This window comes from Fistularia commersonii, chromosome 2, assembly GCF_037954325.1.
Source record: "Fistularia commersonii isolate RoL2024-O1a breed Wild chromosome 2, RoL_Fcom_v1.0, whole genome shotgun sequence".
Classification (NCBI taxonomy): Eukaryota; Metazoa; Chordata; class Actinopteri; order Syngnathiformes; family Fistulariidae; genus Fistularia; species Fistularia commersonii.
Genome location: NC_141285.1, coordinates 10,939,284 through 10,960,679, shown reverse-complemented (window position 1 = coordinate 10,960,679; position 21,396 = coordinate 10,939,284). Strand labels below are relative to the sequence as shown.

The 21,396-nt window shown below is 37.4% G+C and overlaps 1 protein-coding gene across 3 annotated transcripts in view; it reads right to left on the bottom strand.

Moving 5' to 3' along the window:
* Positions 1 to 21,396, bottom strand: part of macrod2 (mono-ADP ribosylhydrolase 2) — a 412,763-nt gene that overhangs the window by 266,617 nt on the left and 124,750 nt on the right. The gene's annotated exons all lie outside the window — the stretch shown is intronic.

The following is a 21,396-nucleotide window of genomic DNA, read 5'->3' as shown; positions in this document are numbered from 1 at the left end:
GGTTCTACAGAGAACCCAGACCCCCCACCCCTTAAGGTTTTAATGTTACCAGGCTAAGGCCACAATACATCTGATTGATGGCACATCTTACAGAATACAGCTGAGAGAGAAATCCACATTATCCATCTCTGAAAGCCTGACATCCTTCCAAGATCATATTATCAATCACACTGAAGCATCATAAAATCCTTCTCAAGTTGTCCTGTAAAAATCCTCACAGGCTATTAGAGGATAACAGTACCAGGCAGAAGAACAGTGACAGTTGGACAAAAAGACATGTCTTTGATTTGGTTTCTATTTGAAGAAAAAAAAACAAAAAAAACACCTGACCATAGGAGAGAGATAGTCACCTTTCAGCCTTGCAGTAACACCCAAAGATAAAAAATGAAAGTTCAGACCGCCTCAAATATCACAAGATTATAAGTGCTTGGAGAATTTGAAACAAAGAATAGAAAAGGTAATTTAAAAGGCAAAATAAATATACCGACAAAAAAATCAGCGATCACCACATTCATATGTAATGCAATTGTACACTATCGGGAAAAGGAGGAATGGTCATGAACTATCTTCAAAAAAGTATTTTGCAGCACATTGTGGACACATACAAAAGGTCTTTGAAGAGGGATGGTCCATTTCTGTGCTCTTTTAGTTTCTCAAGGATGAGTCAACGACAACAGCTGGGTGGAAGATTTTCTACCTCTTTCAATCATCTTTAATGGACTGAGTGACAGGCAGTTAACAGAGACAAATCTTGATGGTTTTTCAGAAAAGTAACAAGTCTGAAAATGGTGTGGTAACATGAAAGCTACTTGACACAATATAGGTCTAATTTAGTGGTGGGAACACAGTTATCACTGTGCAAAATTGGACTTTCCATAATAGTCAAGCACAATAATTTCCATTATAATTTCTTCTTAACTGCTGGGAAATGTGAAAAGAAAAATGTGCAGATATTCCCAAAATGTGGGACTGGTCAGGGTCTGTCTCCTGAATGCAAATAAAAAATATCATCATTGAGTGTAGTTACAATCCTCATTTCTGAATTAAAATAACAATGCTTTTTGCATATACATGCTTACTGTTACACAGAGTCAATCTATTATTTTGTTTTATGATGACATGCTTTTAAGGGCATATGTAGTTGTATTTTTTTGTCCAAATACACATTATATGGCCAAAAGTATTTACTCATCTGCCTTGACTCACATATGAACTTAAGTGACATCCCATTCCTAATCCATAAGGGTTCAATATGATGTCAGTCCACCCTTTGCAGCTATAACAGCTTCAACTCTTCTAGGGAGGCTGTCCACAAGGTAAAGGAGTGTTTTTTATGGGAATTTGACCAGTCTTCCAGAAGCACGTTTGTGAGGTACCACAGTGACGTTGGATGAGAAGGCCTGGATTTCAATCTCGGTTCTAATTCATCCCAAAGGTGTTCTATCAGGTTGAGATCAGAACTAGTCAAGTTTATATAATAAAGTCAAGTTTATTCACACCAGACTGTCAAACATGTATTTATGGACCTTGCTTTGTGCACTGGTGCACAGTCATGTTGGAAAAAGAAGGAGCCAGCTCCAAACTATTTCCCCAAAGTTGGGAGCATGGAATTATCCAAAATGTCTTGGTATGCTGAAGCTTTCAGAGTTCCTTTCACTGGAACTCAGTGGTACAACGCTTTGCATCGCACTTGGTGATGTGTGGCTCGGATGCAGCTGCTCAGCCATGGAAACCCATTCTATGAAAATCTCTCAATGCTGTTAGTGGCTATGCCCCACAGGTGGGATATGAGTTGGAGGGGAAAGGAGAAGTTCTGGAATGAGTTAGATGACGTGATCCAGATTATCCCCAGAGATAAGCAAGTGGTAACTGGTGCAGACTTCAATGGACATGTTGGTGCAGGCAATAGAATTGATGAGAAAGTGATGGGCAAGTTTGGTATCCAGGATAGGAACTCAGACATCCCAATTAGATTCTATCTAAACACACATATGAAATTGCTAATGAAATGCTGGACAATCACACAGGCAGGCTTCCGCGTACACACACACACTTTGACAGATTTTATATAACATCTGCTTTCGTATGCTAAACTACTGAGATTCTTTAGCTCTTTTATCTCTGATTGGAAAAAAAATCAATACTTCATCTATCTCTCCCTGTAGTGTACGGTTGCTTGATGCTGGGCCAAGCAGGGACAGATATGTTTATTGTCTCAACTATCTTACTCAAAGAGCAGTCACTCCGTTTTGCACAACTAATGAAGAAAACTTTGATCAGTGGCTGTAGCACATGGCACTTAAGAATAAATGGGGAACATTAAGAGCAAGAAACAGGGGAAGAGACATATTGAAAGAGAAAAAGAAGATGAGTATGTGCATCACTTCAGAGCTGTTTGAATTAGTTACTCAGCTCTAACCTTGCCTCTTGCCATTGTTGAAGACACCTCTGTTTCATCCTCTCAAGGCTCTGTTCCCATGTGCAATGAAGGACTGGCAAAGCTCTGCTTACTATCCCTTGGCCTCTCCAAAGCAGCCTGAAAACCAAGGGCTTTCAATCGCTCCCTAATACACAATGACTACCTGCTCTGCACTCATTACAATACCCTGCTTTTCAGAAATGGTGTCAGCTGCAATTTTCTCTCCTAATTATTTTCTGTTCCACTGAGGGTTCAGGACTGGAGCCAGAGGAGGCAGTATAGGGTAGACATGAGGGATAGTGGCTGAGCTGGAATCTACCTGGCAGAATATGGAGAGATCTGAATATCAGTCAATAATCTAACTGAGCAGGTCTAACTGAGGGGGAATAGAGTCATTTATATCCATATGAGCCTAAACGTCACTTCCCTGCCTGTGTGAGCGTTACTTGCTCATGTGTCAGACATTCTAATATTCTCGTCAAGAAATAAAACTTTTATCAATAATCCTTCATGAAGAAAGCAACAAACAAATGTTCTTTAAAGTCCATATAGTAGTCCATATATCTATTTAATTTATTCATTTTTGCTGTATCCATGGCAACCTCACATTTTCTCTTTTTTCACAGCACTTTTCAGAGATTTTCCCTGATTAAAGCTCCTTCATAATTCCACCTCTATAATTTCCAACACCATTTTATACCCAACTAATTTCGCTGAAGGAGATAATGACATGGATTAGTTGCTAATCAGGTGCCAATCAGAGATCAGGCTGAATAAAATGTCAGACGGGATATTTTCAAGCCACTGTGGATACTCCCTTGTGATACTGGATTATGTGTCCTAATCAAATCAATTTTTGTTACAACATGAGTCAGACTTGACTCTCCTGTAGCAAAGTTCCCTTGAAATAGATATACTTCATTCTAGCTATAATACCCGGGTAAACATGGGATTTGGGCACATGAAATCTGAGGTTTATTGTTACAGATTTACTCTGCAAATTGATATATAACAACATGAGCTTACCTGATTCACAATTGCCCAGAGTTTTGTAAATAAGAAGTTGAAAATGACAAAATAACAACGATTTCAACTTGGTTAAAAGCCTTTACAAATTACTGTTATCAAATCGCAGCAATTGTCCCTTAGACTTTTGTTTGATCACTTACAACTGCAAATCAATACTTTAAGGTGATTTTTTCGACCAATAACTTCTTATCACTTCTAGTCATGAATGAAAAATCAACAAACACAAAAAAAATACAAGAATTATCTGAGTCTAAATGAGGTGGAGTTTTATTTTGTTATAGATTACATATTGGTAATAATGGGGAAGACATTTCTGGTCAAGCTAAGCTTTTGAGGTCTATATTTATTCACAAAAGCTCATATTTTTATTTTAGAAATGTATGTTTCTGTAGACATGACAGTCAGACCATTTGTTGTACTGCACTCTTTTTTGTATTTTGATTTATTTATTTATTCAACAGTTATCCCGGACATCGGAAGCACAGTTTGATTTGTGGGGGAGGAGTTTAAGTTAAAGAAATATGCACGTCATGCTGTTAAAACACTTAACATTTTAAGTTACCTCAGATCGCGTGAGAATGCAAATAGGAATTTTGGGTCTGACAGCTGCAGACAACTTGGTGCCGGAGCCCAATTCAGGTTGTGCTTTTAAAGATGTTATTTTAACTCCTCTGTTAGTTGGAACAGAGTCACTCTGTCCTCAACAAATTGGAGGATTTATATTCATGCTGTCTAAATTGATCTCAGAAGCAAATACAGAGAGCTGGTTGACATTTTATCATGACCTTAATACATATTTTCCTGTAATAGCTAAGTAGTACTAAATTAAAACCTTCTCTGTTTTTCTTTACTTGTGTAACTAATGAAGTTCAGACAATTTTTAGTCCAGCATCCTACCCTAGAAATCGGTCTTGATACTGATACTATCCACCCAAACAAATTTTGGAGACTTGCTTTAAGCCCTGCTGATTGTTTCACAAAAAAAAAAAAAAAAAAAAAAAAAAACTGTCCTCAGTTGGTATGACATGGAATATCAACAAAGGATTATTCAAATTAGGCATGGCAATCTGTTGAGAGAGGATTCCAGGTCTCTTTTGTATTTTCCGGTTTGGGCTGTAATAATGTGTATTTTGTCAAAACAGTGAGATAATACACATAGCCAAAAATACTTCAATGCATCATATTCACTACTTTAAACAAGTGAACAACAAAAGTTTGTGTGCCCAACAATTAGTATACTACTCCAATTAGGTGGTGATTAGTATTACCATGTTAGAAATTGTGATCAGTGCTGTTTGAAGAACTATATTATGCTGGATGAAAATGTGCTATTTTTGTTTTCTTTTTTTTACTATTTTATAGATATCCACACCCTATTTTCTTTTTTTTTTTTTTTTACAGTTTTTTTAGTGTGTGAACACAATAAAACTCGGAACTTCAATATCACACTCATTTTTCACCTTTGACTCCTCACTCTGTCTGCTATTACAAACAAGAAGTCTGTCAACATTGCTATTATCACCTAGTCTCCTAGGTTAGATTACCTTTGGCACCTCAGCTTTACTACTAGTGCCATAGAAACGAGATGGGGTGAAATAGAATGTCAGTACATAGGAACACATGAAAGACTATTAGATCCCTCTGTTCCTGTGAGAATGTTTGTGCAAATGTGTATACATGTAGGTGCTTGTGTGTGCATCTGTGTCATAAAATGTGGAACTTCTGCCTGCATACTGCAACTGTTTGTGTAAATAAAATCACTATTCATTACTCCTGTCTTTCTTGACCTAATTCAGTTTGGGGAAAATTGAATATGGCATGACACCCACTATACATTTGTTGTTTTTTTTCCTGGGAGAAAATAAAGTATTTGTGAACAACCTGAAACAGTATTAACAAGGAAAAGCATGGCATCCTGTAAATTTCTCCCTGCCAAAGTCAGACATCGAAGATATTTCATAGCAGGAGTTCTCTGCAGCTTTAAAGGTATTCACTATGTAATTGAGTGTCTCCTATCAATAGATTTGTCATCCAGCTCAAAGGGTCATTAGTAAGAACAATTGGATATTTTTTTTTTCCTTTTTCATTCTGATTTGATATAAAAATCCATATTTTGATCAATAAGAGCTCCTCTTGGATTAAACACCAAGAACACTTCAGTAAAAGCTGATAAATATCCCTCAAAACACGCGTTTTTGGTTAAAACCTCATGGTCATATTGACCTCAAATGAAAATGTATTTGATGAATAAAACCTAGAAAAAATTAAATGCCTCCTCTTGAAGAAACTGCCCTCTCGGAGAATTTAGGTTAACAAGGGACATACAACGTTGAGGACAAAAAAACAAACAAAACAACAGGTTGAAGACATAACCCCCAGAGGAGATGCAGGCCAATTTCATCATAAATTACATCTTGGCACAAAGTTCATCTTTGAGGCACCCAAGAGAGACTGTTGCTTGATGGTAAAGGATGTTTTTATTACAACAAGAGTTAAGGTGAAGGTTCGAACCAAAACGCTTTGTTCATTCATAGTACGATATTAACAGTACTGTGAGAAGAAGCAACAGTCAACCCGATGACAAAAATACAGGTGGTTATCAGAACATTTAAATATACTGCTTAAAGACAGGTGAGGACAAAAATGAAAAAAAGAGGCTGCCTCAGACTGATGGATTCTTAAATGAAACTTTCCAACTGCTACATAACTGGTAAAACAACGAAAAATCGAGTTGTTCAATGAAAGGCCATCACTTTGGATTAAAATAACTGAGCAGAGAATAATATTACACACAGCTTTGGCTGAGAGACTGAATTATACCAGCAGACCCAACATCCTTGTGTTATATATCAAGTTTTACAAAGCAGTACATATTGAATATTTCAAAATAGCAGAGAATTAGAAATCTAATGGAATTAGAAAAGGTCACCATAGCAATATTTTTTCTGTCAGAACTGATATCCTAATAATTATCTTTACCTGTCAAATTACTTTGTGATTTCAACTCTATAAGGCACCGTGAGAACAATGACAGGAGAGCATCATTAACATTGGGAATTTGGGTTTCTATCATTTTAAGGGACTTTGGTGTTCATCTTTTACCAGAAGAAAAAGGCATTTGAAGTTAGCAAAAGTAAAAGTCTTAATTACTAAAAATCACATTCACTGATGTCAATGATATAATGAAACATGCAAACGATTCAACGGGCAATAGACAAAGGAAAAGTATTGCACTATATATTTTTGTCTTGTCTTACTGAGATACAACACATTGTCAGGAGTGGTACAAAATGGATTTTAAGTGTCAGAAAATAAATACTATCAATCATAACCATCAATCCAATGTCTTATTTCAAAAAGAAAAGAGCCTGAAAGAATCAATAGTGGTAGCTTGGTAGCTTGTTTACTTTTCTATCAAATAGAATTAGTAGAGTTCTCAAGATGATTATCAATTTTCGATCATGCTGAAATGATAAACAAGATGATTAAAGAGGGGGAAATTGGGTGGGTGATTGTGTATGAAGGAGGTGCTGGAGGAAACAGCCAAAACCACAAAATAATTCATTGTCTTAGAAGCCATTCGCCATGGGCATGTTTGGACCAAAATGATTTTGAGATCTCAGATGATTTCAGGTCTTAAAAAGGTCAACATACACGGTCAATGTCAACAATTTTTCTCTTGGGTGCCAAAACAACAACAACAGTAATTATATAGTTACATAAATATAATAGATAAAAATCGGGGGGGACCTAGAATCACTAAACAATCAGGAGTTTGTTACTGCACTTACAGCCTAGGCATTATGAAACTCAATCCCCTGGTACTAGAAGTGACAGCAGCTAGAGCAGAATCCTCTCCAGTGATTTATCTGACACCCTCCTGACATTTTCTTGTGGATCCCCAAAGTGTCTGATCTGTTAATTGAGCCTGTGATAGCACAGGGGAAATTAAGCATCTGCAGCTGCCCACTGATATGCCTTACACAGAGTCAGCTGTGAAACACAAATCAAAGGTCTTGACACTGAGACAAACCAGCACAACCATAGCCCCTCCTTCATAAAACCAGAAAGCTCAGCAATAATATCCACTGATGGTATTGTAACTTCCTCTCGTCAGATGTCTCCTTGTGACTATTCCAGTTGTGGAGAGAAAATTGATCAATTATATATATTCAAAGATCTCCAGAAAATGTCACTGTAGTATGTCTGCACTGTGCACCTGCGGGTCAAAATCAGGTGCATAGTTGACTTGGTCAGTCTATGATATGCTATATCTTGTGACCCCCTGTCATTCATGTGCCATAAAAGGTTTTGTAGGAGACCTGACTGAGGTATCTGCTTTCGTCCCCATTCAGGTAGTCTTGAGTGGCCATGGCCTGGCTCAAATATGTAAGGCTCCTTGCAATAGAGCCAAGGATTAACAGAAATAGGGCTTTTATAATTATACCTACATGATTCAAGGCATCTCCTGCAAGTCCCTTTAATTAAGCTGATATTTTTCTCTGGGGAAGATTTGGTTTAACATACTTACCGGTTATTTCGAAAGTGGACTTTTGCCGAGCATTGGTAAAGATCTAGCTGAAATTAAATAAAACTATTATGCACAATTTATGCCATTATGCACAATTGGAATGTGACATCATAGAGTTGAATTACAGACTTCACTGAAATAGTTATTTTCATGACTCAATAGTGATAGTTGTAAAGTTGCCCTGTAGCTGGAGGACACAAGCGAATCTTGTAATGTAAAAGATGCTTCTGCCAGTCACGGTTTTTTGAGTACAACAAAAGAGATACTTTCTCACTGTCCCATCATGAGGAGATCTATGTACCCACTGTATCGCATTGATACAGTGGGTAGTCACGCAACCATGCTGCATCAACCTTGCTTTAGAGATTTATAATTCAAAGGGAACATTAAAATGGCCTCTCTGGTGACAGCATTCAGATAGCCGCTTGTTCAAAGCTTGGCTTACTGCCCATTAATCTAAACCACCGCCACAAATGGGACTCTTTTTCTTCAATAATGTACAACAGGAAAGAATACAAACAGCCAAATATTAGCATAAAGAGCACGTCAACCAGAACTGGCCAAAATAACTTTTTACTTAATGTAAAATAATCAGTCTTTAGTATATTGCCATTGTAATTACAAAAAGTTGGGGTTGCAGTTTTCTAATGATGAATACTTGAGAACAGCAGATTTTGGGTCACCGCACCGCTACAGAAACATTGTGAAACTAAGACATAATGATTTACACCTCTAAATACAAATAAATATGTCTCAGGAGGCACACATATGTATGTCTTTGTATGTTTACGTTTGAGTGCGTGTGTGTAGCACACTGTTTGGCAGTGTTACAACATCATGTTGTGAAAGTTTCTTACATTCATGCATGCTTACTAAAGAAAGCATATCAATATGAGCTTTCCTTTTTTTCAAATGACAATCAAAACTGTAATACAATATTGGTTAGTGTGAGTATAATTCAAACCGCTGACCTTGTGAGACCTAAAATAAGTGCACTGTCCCCTCTGAGAATATCAGTTATCAGTTCAGACTTATATCTTTCTGGTCAGCATATATGTCATCTATGTGCTACAGCAGCGGTGATGGATGTTAAAAGAAATTCAAGGAACACTCGTTGTTTAGAGACTAATCTGATGATTTCCTTAGAGTCTCTTAAGAGGTTTATGATAATTTTTTTCAAATCTCCTATTAAAATAGGAAGCATTAAACTGACGCATGGCATAATCACTAATTCCATGTAGGTAGAGATAAAGTATTATTAATTTATTTTTATTTTTTTTGCATCTAAAACTATCTTAGTTTACTTCAATTGAGCTGAGCCATAAAAAGAGACTGTGGTGTTGGATCAGAATAATTTGCTTGTAAATAACCTGTATATTTCAATGTTGAATATAGATTTACTGGGAACATTGCCAGAGAGAGCAAACAAAAAGGATTTACATTGTGTGCAATGGGATGACTTCATTTGCACAAACTCATTGGTCAGGAAATTCATTATCCTGAAATTTATGGCAAAGCTTGGAACCTTTACAAACCCATTACTTAACAAAGCTTTGTAGTTTGGAGAGCTTTGAATGAACTGGTAAAAATGCCAAAAATAGAAATTGCATTAACATTATGCAGTTATGGATTTTGATCACTTCACAGTGTCACTGTCTAATATTCAGTGCTTTCTGTGGCAGTGGGATATGATTCCCGCATTTGAAAAATATACTACAACCACTAAAAATTTGGGTGAGAAAAATGAAATTAATACATAAATAAAACACATAAATTCGAATCAAACTCCAGAAAATCATTTAAGGTAAAAATGAATCTCCAATCCAATCCATTGCAGTTATGCAAAGTTGGTTAATTGATATTAGTAGTGGGTGACACTGATTATCATGTCAGTTGGTGTCACTGCTGAAGAGGAAGAGGAAGAGGAAGAGGAAGAGGGAGAGGAAGAGAGTGCTTGCACATAGAGATGTTACACAGTAGCATTCCTTTACTGCTACCATCAATTAAGACTGTTGGACTAATTCAAAGTATATTGCATTCCATTCATTGGCCCACAATGTCATTGTTATCTATCCAGTGGATAGATAAAAGGGAAATAATTTCTGTCATCAATGCCATCACTTAGATTATTTTGTTTTCAGTGCATTAACTCATATGCTTTTAATGATTTTCCAAGCTCTTTGACCTATCTCAGTGTACTGCAAGGTTCTACTGCCCTATCCATGAATATGGTTGGCTTACTTCACACAAGTGATACCTGAAAATCCACCAGCAATGAATTAATCAGTCCACCTAATCATACTCTGGGTTTTTTTCCTAATCAACAATACATTCATCTATAGCTCCTCTTGAAGTTGATGTGTTTTAACGAATTGTATCAAGGTCTTTAAGCGTTAGGTGATTGTGCGTTCAATGTAACTGGTACAAAGTGCAAAATTACTCAATGCATTGTGAATGTGGGTTACTTGAACGCAAGGCAGTGTCATGCAGCAATATGAATTTAGTTGTGGTACATAAAAATCAAGTTAATTTGAGAGGTTTCATTTGAATAAAATGCCATAATTTATTATCTTCAATATCATCAGAGTTGCATTGAAACAAAAAGTCAAGCTAAGAAGATGAACGTCACCGACTGGTCTGTAGTTCATTCTCATTCATTCCTCATTTGAAGCAGCCAGAAATGGTTGTCTGGTACCCTGGCATTTTGGCACTCTTATATTAATGAAATTCTTCAAACATACTGGGCCAGTAGCCAGAGACTGTGCTGGGTTTACAGCAGTGTTAGCCTGGAAAGCTGGCCAGGTCCTCTCCATGTCAATACAATGTACAATGCAAATCAATCAACAGTGTAAAGCAGGTTCAGGAGTATAGCAGAATCGCCACACGGTGAGTAGTCAGTGTCGAAAATAATTTATTTTTTTCTAAGTAACCATCATTCTCTGTCAGGTGCCACAGCCATTATATCGCTCCAATTAGACGAGGATCCCCAGAGCAGGTTGTGTAATGAAATACAGGAACACTATAACCCCATGTCAATCAAAGAAAGAAAAGAAGTAATGTAATTTAGCAGAGTGACATGTAAGGTGACATGGTAACAAACAAATGGGATCCTTTGATTGTGATAAATTCAGTTACATAGTTTTAAAAAAATAACACATTCCCATTCATCTTTACATATCACATTTCCACAAAAGAGTCGTCTGTAATCATGTGATGCAAAAATGTACAATGTGTCTAAATATGTAATAGCATTTGATCCTTATTATAAATTTCAGTTCCCTAGTGGGAGAATGATCCTTCACCCACCCCACACATAACATCTATACACTATTTGCCGTCTGTACCTGAAACCTCAGGTTATATGCCAACAGCTCTAACCGTTATTTCTAATCTGTACCTTCCTAATATGCTCAATTGCTTTACTGGGGTGACATATGTTAAATGATAAATTTTACCTTTGAGTGGCTCATAAAAATGAAACATTCTTGATACTTCAGCACCACTGAATTTTTGAAGAAGTAGGGGGTACAAGTCAGGTTATTTTTAGAATTTAAGTTAATTGATGTTGTCTCATTGAACAATGTTCAATACAGAGGAATGCAATTGAAAATTATAAAAAAAAAAAAAAGAAAAGAAAAAAAAAGAATGTGAACTAATTGTTCTGTTTCATGTGAAATCAATTGGATATACAGTACCAGTAAAACTGCATACTAAGAACTTAGAGTCCAACTATGCAGGCTGAACAGTCACATTTTAAAGAAATTCATATCACTTTTATCAATTCTCATAAGAAACAATGACTAATTTCTCTTTTCTATCAATCTCACATTCTTTCTGCTTAAGATGGTCAAAGGTGAAATGGAGGAGCAGAGCGAAACAGATAATCAAATCTGAAGGTGATTCAAGTGTCATTTGACTAAATGGTATTTATAAATGTATATGCGTCCTGTTGCCATGGTTGCAGAACAGGAGAAAAGGAGAAGACAAAATGGAAATCTTCATCATTGATCACTTGGTTATACTTCCATCATGACTGGTAGTTGAAAGTAATATGCATTAAAAGGTTGGTGGGCCCTCATGAATCACAAGATTAAAAGCTGAAATAAAATTACAATATACGAGTGTCTATTTCGCAGTTGTTTTTTACTGACAGGGAAACAAAGATCAAAAACACTACCCAAGTAAGATAAACAAAAAAACATCATTAAGATAACATTAAGTAACCTATTTATTAAATAAATGTAATATTTGAGCATATTTGTGACAGGACTGGAGGGCACGAATAATGAATGGGTTCTCTGAACTCATCTAGAACAGATAAAAACTAGTTTAGTTTAATTAGATTTCCAAAAGGGTGGGGGTGTTGTCCTAGTTCTAAAAGAGAACAGTCAGTGTAAAGTTGTATTTTGATGATAAGATGCTACATGGGCTATGGGCTACAATAAAATTCATGATAAGTGTGTGCTTTCTATAATCTTTAAAAGTGTGAAATTTAATATAGGCAAGAAAATGTGAAACTCTCACCACTAGTTCAGTCCATTGTCATGTAAGTATGACCACACTTTGTGGTATGTGATATGAGTACTTATTAAGCAGTAGCGTTGTGCAACTGGCCCAAACTTGCCTACAAGGTTAAGAGAATCAGTTTGTGTAGAAATTACATCATATGTAAGAGCAGTGCCAAAAAAAAAAATTAAAAAAAATAAAAATTTTAATAATGTAATGTATTCTGCAACAAACTGCTTGACCACAAAAAGGAATTTACTAACCAGCATTTCGGAATTAGTTTCTAAATACAAGACCTGTTATTGAAATATGTATTAGTCATTTTTAATGGCCTTTTGGTTGAGACATGTCAGCATAAATTCACTAAAGTTTACTATGAAATTAGACATTAAATTAAAAGGACTAAGGAAAATGTGTTACATTTCCCATTTGATATGTATATATTACGGTGAGGAGTATTGTCTTTTAGCTGGTCCTAAGCCTGCACAAATGCAGTGGGTTGTTTTAGGAACGGTACCCGGCATAAAACCTATACCAGACTAAAGGCAGGTGTAAGCAGACGACAGAAAGAAGAGAGGGAAGGAAAGGATCTAGAACTGAGACATGGAGTTATAGTTATGTTGAAAGAGGAATTTGTTAGGAATATTCTCAAAGTGAACAGTGTCAGATGGAATGATGAGTCTGAAGCTAGAAATTGAAGGTGTGTGATGTGCAGTGTTGTTAGTGGTTATTACCTGAAGGTAGAATGTGAGCAAGAAGATAATGACAAATTCTGGAGGGAGTTAGATTAAGTGGTGCAAAGCATTTCCAGAGTTGAGAGTGTTAATTGGTGCAGACCTCAATGGACATGTTGATGCAGTCAACAGAAGTGTTGAGGAAATGATGGTTAGTTTTGGTATAGTGAATACTTTCTCACAGAAAACGCAGGAACATACGGAACTTTCAAGAGCAGAGGTAGAAGCACTCTAATGTACAACATCTAGGAAAAATTATGTATATGTAATTATAGCAGAGTGTAGCCAGACAGCACAAGATGATGGTAAGGAAGATGAATAGATGTAGAGAATGAATTGAAGCTGAAAAGGGCGTGTGTTTTGTGGTTATCAGGGAGGAGTTGAGACAAGCCCTGGGTGTTCTTGAGAAGCTTCCAGATGACTGGGCGGCTGCGGGTTCTGTAATCAGGGAGAAAGGTAGGTGAGTACCTGGTGTGTCATCTGGAGGGAAAGTGCTGTAGATAAGGATACATGTTGGTTGGATGAAGAATTGCAGGAGTGTATATAGAAAGAGATTAGGTAATGAGAAGTGGTACAGTGAGACGATGGACTGAAGAGATTGGACAAGAGTACAGGGAGATGCAGAATAGGGTGAAGGCAGAGGGATAGAGTCGGTACTGATGATATAAGTGTGAAGTTATGGTAGTAATGAGAAAAAGCGACAGTAGAGTTTTTGACTAGATTGAACAGTTGAAGAAAATTACAAGAGGAGTGTACAAGAGGGTGGTGAGGCTAGCAATGTTGTATGGTTTACAGACGGTAGCATTGAGAAAAGATTGGAGGCAAAACTGGAGGTAGTAAGAACGAAGATGTTGAGATTCCTCTTTGAGAGTTACAAGTATGGATAGGATAAGAAATTAGCCCATCAGAGGGACAGCACATGGTAGTTGTTTTGGGGATTAAGTCAGAGAGGGTAGAGTGACATGGTTTGGACATGTACAGAGGGGGGATAGTGAATATATCTGATATATTGGTACAAGGATTTGCACTTAACAATAACTAAATGTCTTTTCTTAATGACACTCGACATTCTCTCTTCTTGATTGTATAAGTATCACAGAGTATAGCCTTTGGGCTCTAATTGTAGGCTTGGAGCAAACAGAAAAGCTGGATGAGGCCTCATATTTGTCCGGCAGTGACACCCACCTGATTTAGATGACACTTTTCATTCAAATACAGATATCACACATCTTTGCATCTCAGCTGACCAGAGAAGGAGTGTCAGCTGACAACAGGAAACAACTGTGTCATTGTGTTGCGCTTAGAAGACTCTTAGTTGAACAGAATGCCAAACAACAAACACAATGAACACCAGGCACCAGTTCAGCAGCCAATGTTTTATAATTGGATACAAGCAAATAAGAGAGACAATGACCTTTTCATTGACCCATATCAAGGGAGAGCTGCCTAGAGAACCACCTTATAAATGACCTCAGTGTCAGAGGTTGATCAGGACAACCCTGCTTAACCCCTTGACATATCAGCCCATGAGGCCATTAATCATCAATACAAGTCACACATTGAAAGACTCTCAGTACCTGGTAAACATTTTGTCAATGAGATTTGAACCTGGGAAATGTTGGCCATGATATAGTTTTGTTCCTTTGCAAAGATCTTGTGAGGCACAGAATGATCAAAAATAAATAAATAAAAATAAAATATTACTAAGAGCAATAACTACTAACAACTACTTATTTTCCTTTCAGCGTTTCCCTTCAGTGGTAGCCACAGTGAATAAACCTTTTCCATCCAACCCTATTCTCTCTATCCTCCTTTCTCTCACCAACTAACTTCATATCCTTTCTCACAACATCCATAAATCTACACTTTGGTCTTCCTCAAGACCTCCTGTCTGGCAGCTCCAATATATTCACTTCAATAAATTCATCTACCAATATATTCACTATCCCTCCTCTGTACATGACCGAACTATCTCAGTCTGGCCTCTCTGACCTTCTCTCAAAAACTTCTAACATGTGCTGTCCCTCTGACAGACTCATTCCTAATCCCATCCATCCTCATCACTCCCAAATAGAAGCTAAGCATCTTCATCTCTGTGACCTCCAGTTCTGCTTCCTGTCTTTCCTTCAATGTCACTGTCTCCAAACCAGACAACATCGCACTTATACACCTTATACACCTTTCCTTTCATTCTGGCTGATATTTTCCAATCACATAGTACCCCTGACACTTTTCTCCACCCATTCCCGCCTGCTTGAGCCCATTTCTTTATCTCTTTTCCACACTCTCCATTGCTCTGGACTGTTGAACCCAAGTACTTGAAATCTTCCAACTTCTTGATCTCCACTCCCTGTAGCCTCAGCGTACCACCCAAGTTCCTCTCATTCACACATATATTCTTATATATTCTTGCAGCAACTAACCTTCATTCCTCTCCTTTCCAGAGCATACCTCCACCTCTCTAGATTTTCCTCAACCTGTAACCTGCTCTCACAACAGATCACAATATCATCTGCAGACATCATGGTCCGTGGAGATTCCTGTCTAACCTCATCTGTCAGCCTATCGATCACCACTGCAAATAAGAAGGGGTCACACCTACAGCACCCCACACCACCGTCTCACAGCTAGCATACATGTCTTGCATCGGTCTAACATACTTCTCTGAATAACTACAAACAAAATAATAATATTTAATATTATGATCATTATAATAACAATGGACTAAAAGAGCTGAATCAGACAAGGTAACATGAAGACCAACCAAAAAATATGGCGCTTTAAAAGTTAGCCATGACTTATGCCAATGGCACACCAAGATATTTTGCCAAATTTTGACCACAAATCAGTTTCGCAGAGTCCACAACAAGAATTGGTTTGGGACATTTAGCCTTAGAAGTCTGCATGGAAAATGTTCCTACGCTCAGTCGCAATAAATAAAACATGTTGCCAACTCTGGACACAACCAGGTAGTGTATGCTAATATCCGACCAAATTGCGAACACGTTACCAACAGCCATTGAAAAACCATCGATGGGAGGTGGGAAATAGTGTCAGAAGATGACAGGAGATAGCAGGAATATCTGAACAACTATGGATCTGAACAACTACTACATTATAGTCGGGAGAATGCAAACGTTGCAAATCTGGTCTACATTGATTTGATTAGCACCAAGAGCAGCAGGAAGCCCTTTATCATCTCTAAACTGCCACTCTCATACACACGGTCATCTTGTGAGAGTTTGATGTTTTCAACTGGCTTCCATTGGTTAGAGAAATCATGTCAGAATCAGAATCAAAACTGGCGTGGCAAAACGGGACTACATTGATTTGATTCGTACAAACAAAGGCAGCAGGAAGCCTTTTATCATCTCTTAACTGCTATTCTCATACACATGGTCACTGCTGTGAGAGTTTGATGTATTCAATTGGTTCCATTGGTTCAAGAAATCATGCCAGAATCAGAATAATTCTCTATGTCCCTTAGGGCCAATTGATGGGCACATGGGGTAGCTTTGAAAGCTAGAATGGATCCACAACAAAAAAAGGTAAAAAACAAAGCAAACTCCAACACCTATCAATGAAATATACATCTGTGAAAATTTATATGACAAGCCACCATAACCTTGACCCGCCTAAAAGCCTGGCAGTTATATTCGGAATCTCCCCACAGGTCATTAGAGTTGAGGAAGCCTCTCGGATGAGGGGAAGCCTCTCGGATGAGGGGTAAAATATCTTAATGTGAAGAAATTCAGGTCCAGTTGCCACAACAAGAAGATTTCAGGAAGAATTCATCACAACCTGGATGACTGAGACAGTCAGTTAATGTTTAGTCTCACAGTCTGGCTCTCATTAGGATCCATATGCTAAAAAGGTTGTTAAACCTTTGTCGTTCAACACCATTTTGCATGTAGAAGAAAACATATGAAAATAAAAAATCCTGAAAGTGAGATCCTACAATTTAAATAAAGCTCATTTGTCTGTGAATTTTTCTATCACGACTACTTCTAATGCAATCAAACAAGTCTATGCAATATCTTACCCGAGATGGTTAACTCTGATGCATATTAAATATAAATCTAAGATACTAATGTGAGTTAAATCAAACAAAAAAAAACCTAACACTGAATTTTGTTTCAAGTTTGGAAGAGTTACATTACTTAAATGGTTGGCAATTCTAAAAGTCTTTTGGCATGAATTTCAAGGGAGATGAGAGACAACTTTACTCTCTCTCTCTCATCTTAAATGGCCCAACAATTTCATGTACGTATGTGGAATGAGAGTTATTTGGGTTTGAACAGTAAGAGCTTATATCTACAGAAATAGAATGAGATAAAAATAAGTGTCATTGAACAGAAGGACTTACATATTTTAAAGTAAAAAGAGACAAACTAGTTTGTTCCTCTCACTGTAATAAAACTGAAATCAGTATTAAATTAATTAGTATAATTAAGAAATTAGGATAATTTCAGATTGTGCATACTTGTACATTCTGAAACTGGGAAATATCCCAACTGGGAAATATCCCAATTTTGACCTTTTCATTAAAGTACCCACTGAGGTTTTCCATTTTCCTGTATTACTAATTTATTTATTAAAATTTAAGTATAGCAAACACTGACTAACAGTTCTGCCAGTTTAAAAAAAAGATTTTTCCATTCTTTGTCTCCATTCAAGAATTCAAGACTGCTGGTCAAAGCTACTCCTGATATTGCAATAACAAGAGTTGGGGAATTGGTAATTCAAATATTCACATGTCAGACATAATCTGCTGACATGTGAAAAAGAAGCCATGACAAATTGTACTTCTTGTATTACATGTTGAGTAATTCATGTTTTCCTCCAACAGATGAAACTTGAGTAAATGGTTAGATAAGAAAACAATGTGCCTGCATGTGTATGCATTCAGCATTGTGAGAGGGAATGCTGCTGGCAATGATTTACTAAGGAAATGTTTTCCAGTGCAAACTCTGAAAATTATTAGAAGCTAAACCACACTTCTCATCCCTGTTTCTCAGTACAACAATATTGTTGCAAGATACATCCCGCATGGTTTTTGGCATATTTTCATCATTTCATTTTCATCAAATGATTTTCATACCAGTCTAAAGTAACACTTCCCCATAAATTAGCTCAATATAGGGAAGGAGAACATAAACGTTGCAACGAGAAAATACCTGTGAATACAGTAACAGCCGTCATGATGAGCCAGACTGCAGCCAGATTAGCCATGATGCGATGATGAGTATCTAAATCTAAATACTACATGGACATATAGACAAATATGACATTCCATTTCGGTGGCACTTTAGCTTCACACCACAAAGGAACATGGTTCAATTCCGACAGGTGACCTTTCTGTGTGGAGCGTGCATGTTATCCCTGTGTCTGTGTGGGTTTCATCCGGGTTCTCTGGTTTCCCCAAACAGTCCAAAAATATGCAGCAGGTTAATGGAAAAATTGGCAAAATTGCCCAGATGTGCCACTGAGAGAGCGAATGGTTGACTGTCTGTATATGAGGCACTGCAATTGAAGGGCAACAAGTCCAGGGTGTACTCCGCCTCTCGCCCGATGGCGGCTGGGATAGGCCCCAGCATCTCCCTTTTTTTTGCATTTTATTCTATTTATTTTCAATGTATATGGGGGTGCCATGTAGTTCATAACTGGCAGATGCTGATTTCAAAGTATATCCTTGTTCTTACTGAAATGCAGGTATGTTAGGGGAAAAGCAGGCTGATGTTTAAAAGTTTTGTATGTTCACCAACATAATGCCAAATGTCATAAGAATTAGGTTTTGACAGCAAGATTGACACTTTTTTCACCAGATATAATACTGGAAATTAATCTGATGCTGTGGTGTAACTTTTTTGGGATCTGTTTCTTTTTTGTTTGTTTGTTTTTTTAAAAGAATTATAGTAGCCTAACTTCATTGAAGTGTTTAAGATACCTTGAGCCGTATACCAACTTGTTTTTATCACTTGTCTTTTTTCTGTTGTTAATACTTTTAGAACAGACTTCATTATTTTCAAATGCTGTTGATATTGCAGTAAAATTCCATGTGTTTAGGGTTTGTTTTCAAAGTTTTGTCCTTTTCTGTACTCACTTTGGTGCAGCTCTGTATGTGTATCTAAACGTGTCCCAATAAAATGCCTCGTCCAAGCGGCAGAAGAGGAAAAATCATTTATTTTATAGATTTCCTGCTTTACCATCAAGGATTACCCTCTTAACCTTAGCCTCTTGGTACCTTATTGGCTTAGTTATTGATTGCCTTCCATCCAGTCTTATGCTTTCAAGGTGACCCAAAACTAATACACATTTCTGAAAAAGGATGTCATAGAGCAGCTTAAAAATGAGGCTACCAATACCAAATTAATTTATATTGTTAAACATCAACTTTGTAAAGGGCTTTCATTTAATGAGCTGAGCAAAAACAGGGAAATCAGCACATTATGGAACATTATAAAACAAATAAGCAGTCTAATAAACAACTATGTCAGGTAACAAGTTCTACACCAAAACCATTAGTTTTGATGACGTATGATAGAAAACCTTAGATGGTTAAAGTGAACTTGAGTTCAAGTCCCTCAATTTGCATCCATTAAGGGTCATAATGAAGAGTGATGAAGAGGAAACATCTGTCACCAAAGTGTTTTCCATTAACCACCTATTGTGATCGATTGGCAGGTGAGCAACAAAGAATTCCCATTAAACCATATTCATCTGAGCATATTTGAACAAGTGTGACTGACTGAAAGACAGCCAAAAGAAACATTATATTCTATGGGCTTTTGGGACATTTCAGTGTATCTCTTCAACAAAACTCACAATGGCCACTAGTTTCATAGAGCCTTTGCTCAACATCACCTACCTAAAATGCCCCCCATGTCTGCTAATGAAGACATGGCTGTGTGTGTGTGTTGTATATGTCTATAGATGACCTCTTTAAGGAGGGGCACTCAACATGGTTTCACACATTGGAGTGTCCTTTCCAGGGCAATGGCATTTAGCATGGAGGGAAAGAGAAAGAGAGAGAGCGAAACAGAAATTGAGAGAGCTGGGGCCGGATCATTACCACATTGAAGTTCTTGAGATAATAGCAGTCCCGCCTCATCTCCTATAACTATGGTTAACTAAATAAAATAAAAATTACATTATTGTATTTCAAGAAAAACAAGCATAATCTGGGATAAAACCTGTGCAGGCTAATTTTCTTTCCACACCATTATTTTCAGGACCACATAGCTGCAGTTTTGTAAATTTAAATTAACTGATGAACAGCTTTAACAATATAAATATAAGTGTTTCATTGGGTGGACTTACTGAGCTCTGGGAGCCTTGTTTTAGATAAGAGCAAAAAGGCTGGCTGCATCACAGCTTGGTTGATATTGGTGGAGTTATTTTGCCAATAAAATTGCTTGGCAATGAAAAATTACTTGTTTCAACAAATGTTCTTCTAATTCAATATTCAGGCAAGAGAAAGGCAAGAGTCTGGGACTCAGAGTAGGGACTTTGAGTATCGGGACTATGACAGGAAAAGGTAGAGAGTTGGTCCACATGATGCAGAGAGGGAAGGTGGATACACCGTGTGTCCAGTAGACCAGGTGGAAAGGTAGTAAGACCAGAATCTTAGAAGCAGGTTTCAAGTTGTACTATTACGGTACAGACAGGAAGAGAAATGGAGTAGGACTCATCTTGAAGGAGGAGTTTGTTAGGAAATTTCTGGGGATCAAAAGAATGCCAGACAGACTTATGAGTCTGAAACTGGAAATTGAAGGTGTGATGCTCAATGTTGTCAGTGGCTATGCCCCTCAGGTGGGATGTGAGTTAGAGTAGAAGGAGAAGTTCTGGAATGTGTTAGATGAAGAGATGCAGAATATTCCCAGAGATGAGAGAGTGGTAATTGATGCAGACTTCAATGGGCATGTTGGTGCAGGCAATAGAGGGGATGAAGAAGTGATTGGCAGATTTGGGATACAGGATAGGAGGGGGGCACATGGTGGTAAACTTTGCAAAAAGGAATTAAATGGCTGTATTGAACACTTTTTTTCCAGAAAGGACAGGAACATAGGGTAAGGTATAAGAGCGGAGGTAGGAGCACTCAGGTAGACTACATCTTGTATAGACGAGGTAACCTGAAAGAGATCAGTGCCTACAAAGTAGTTGTAGGTGAGAGTGTA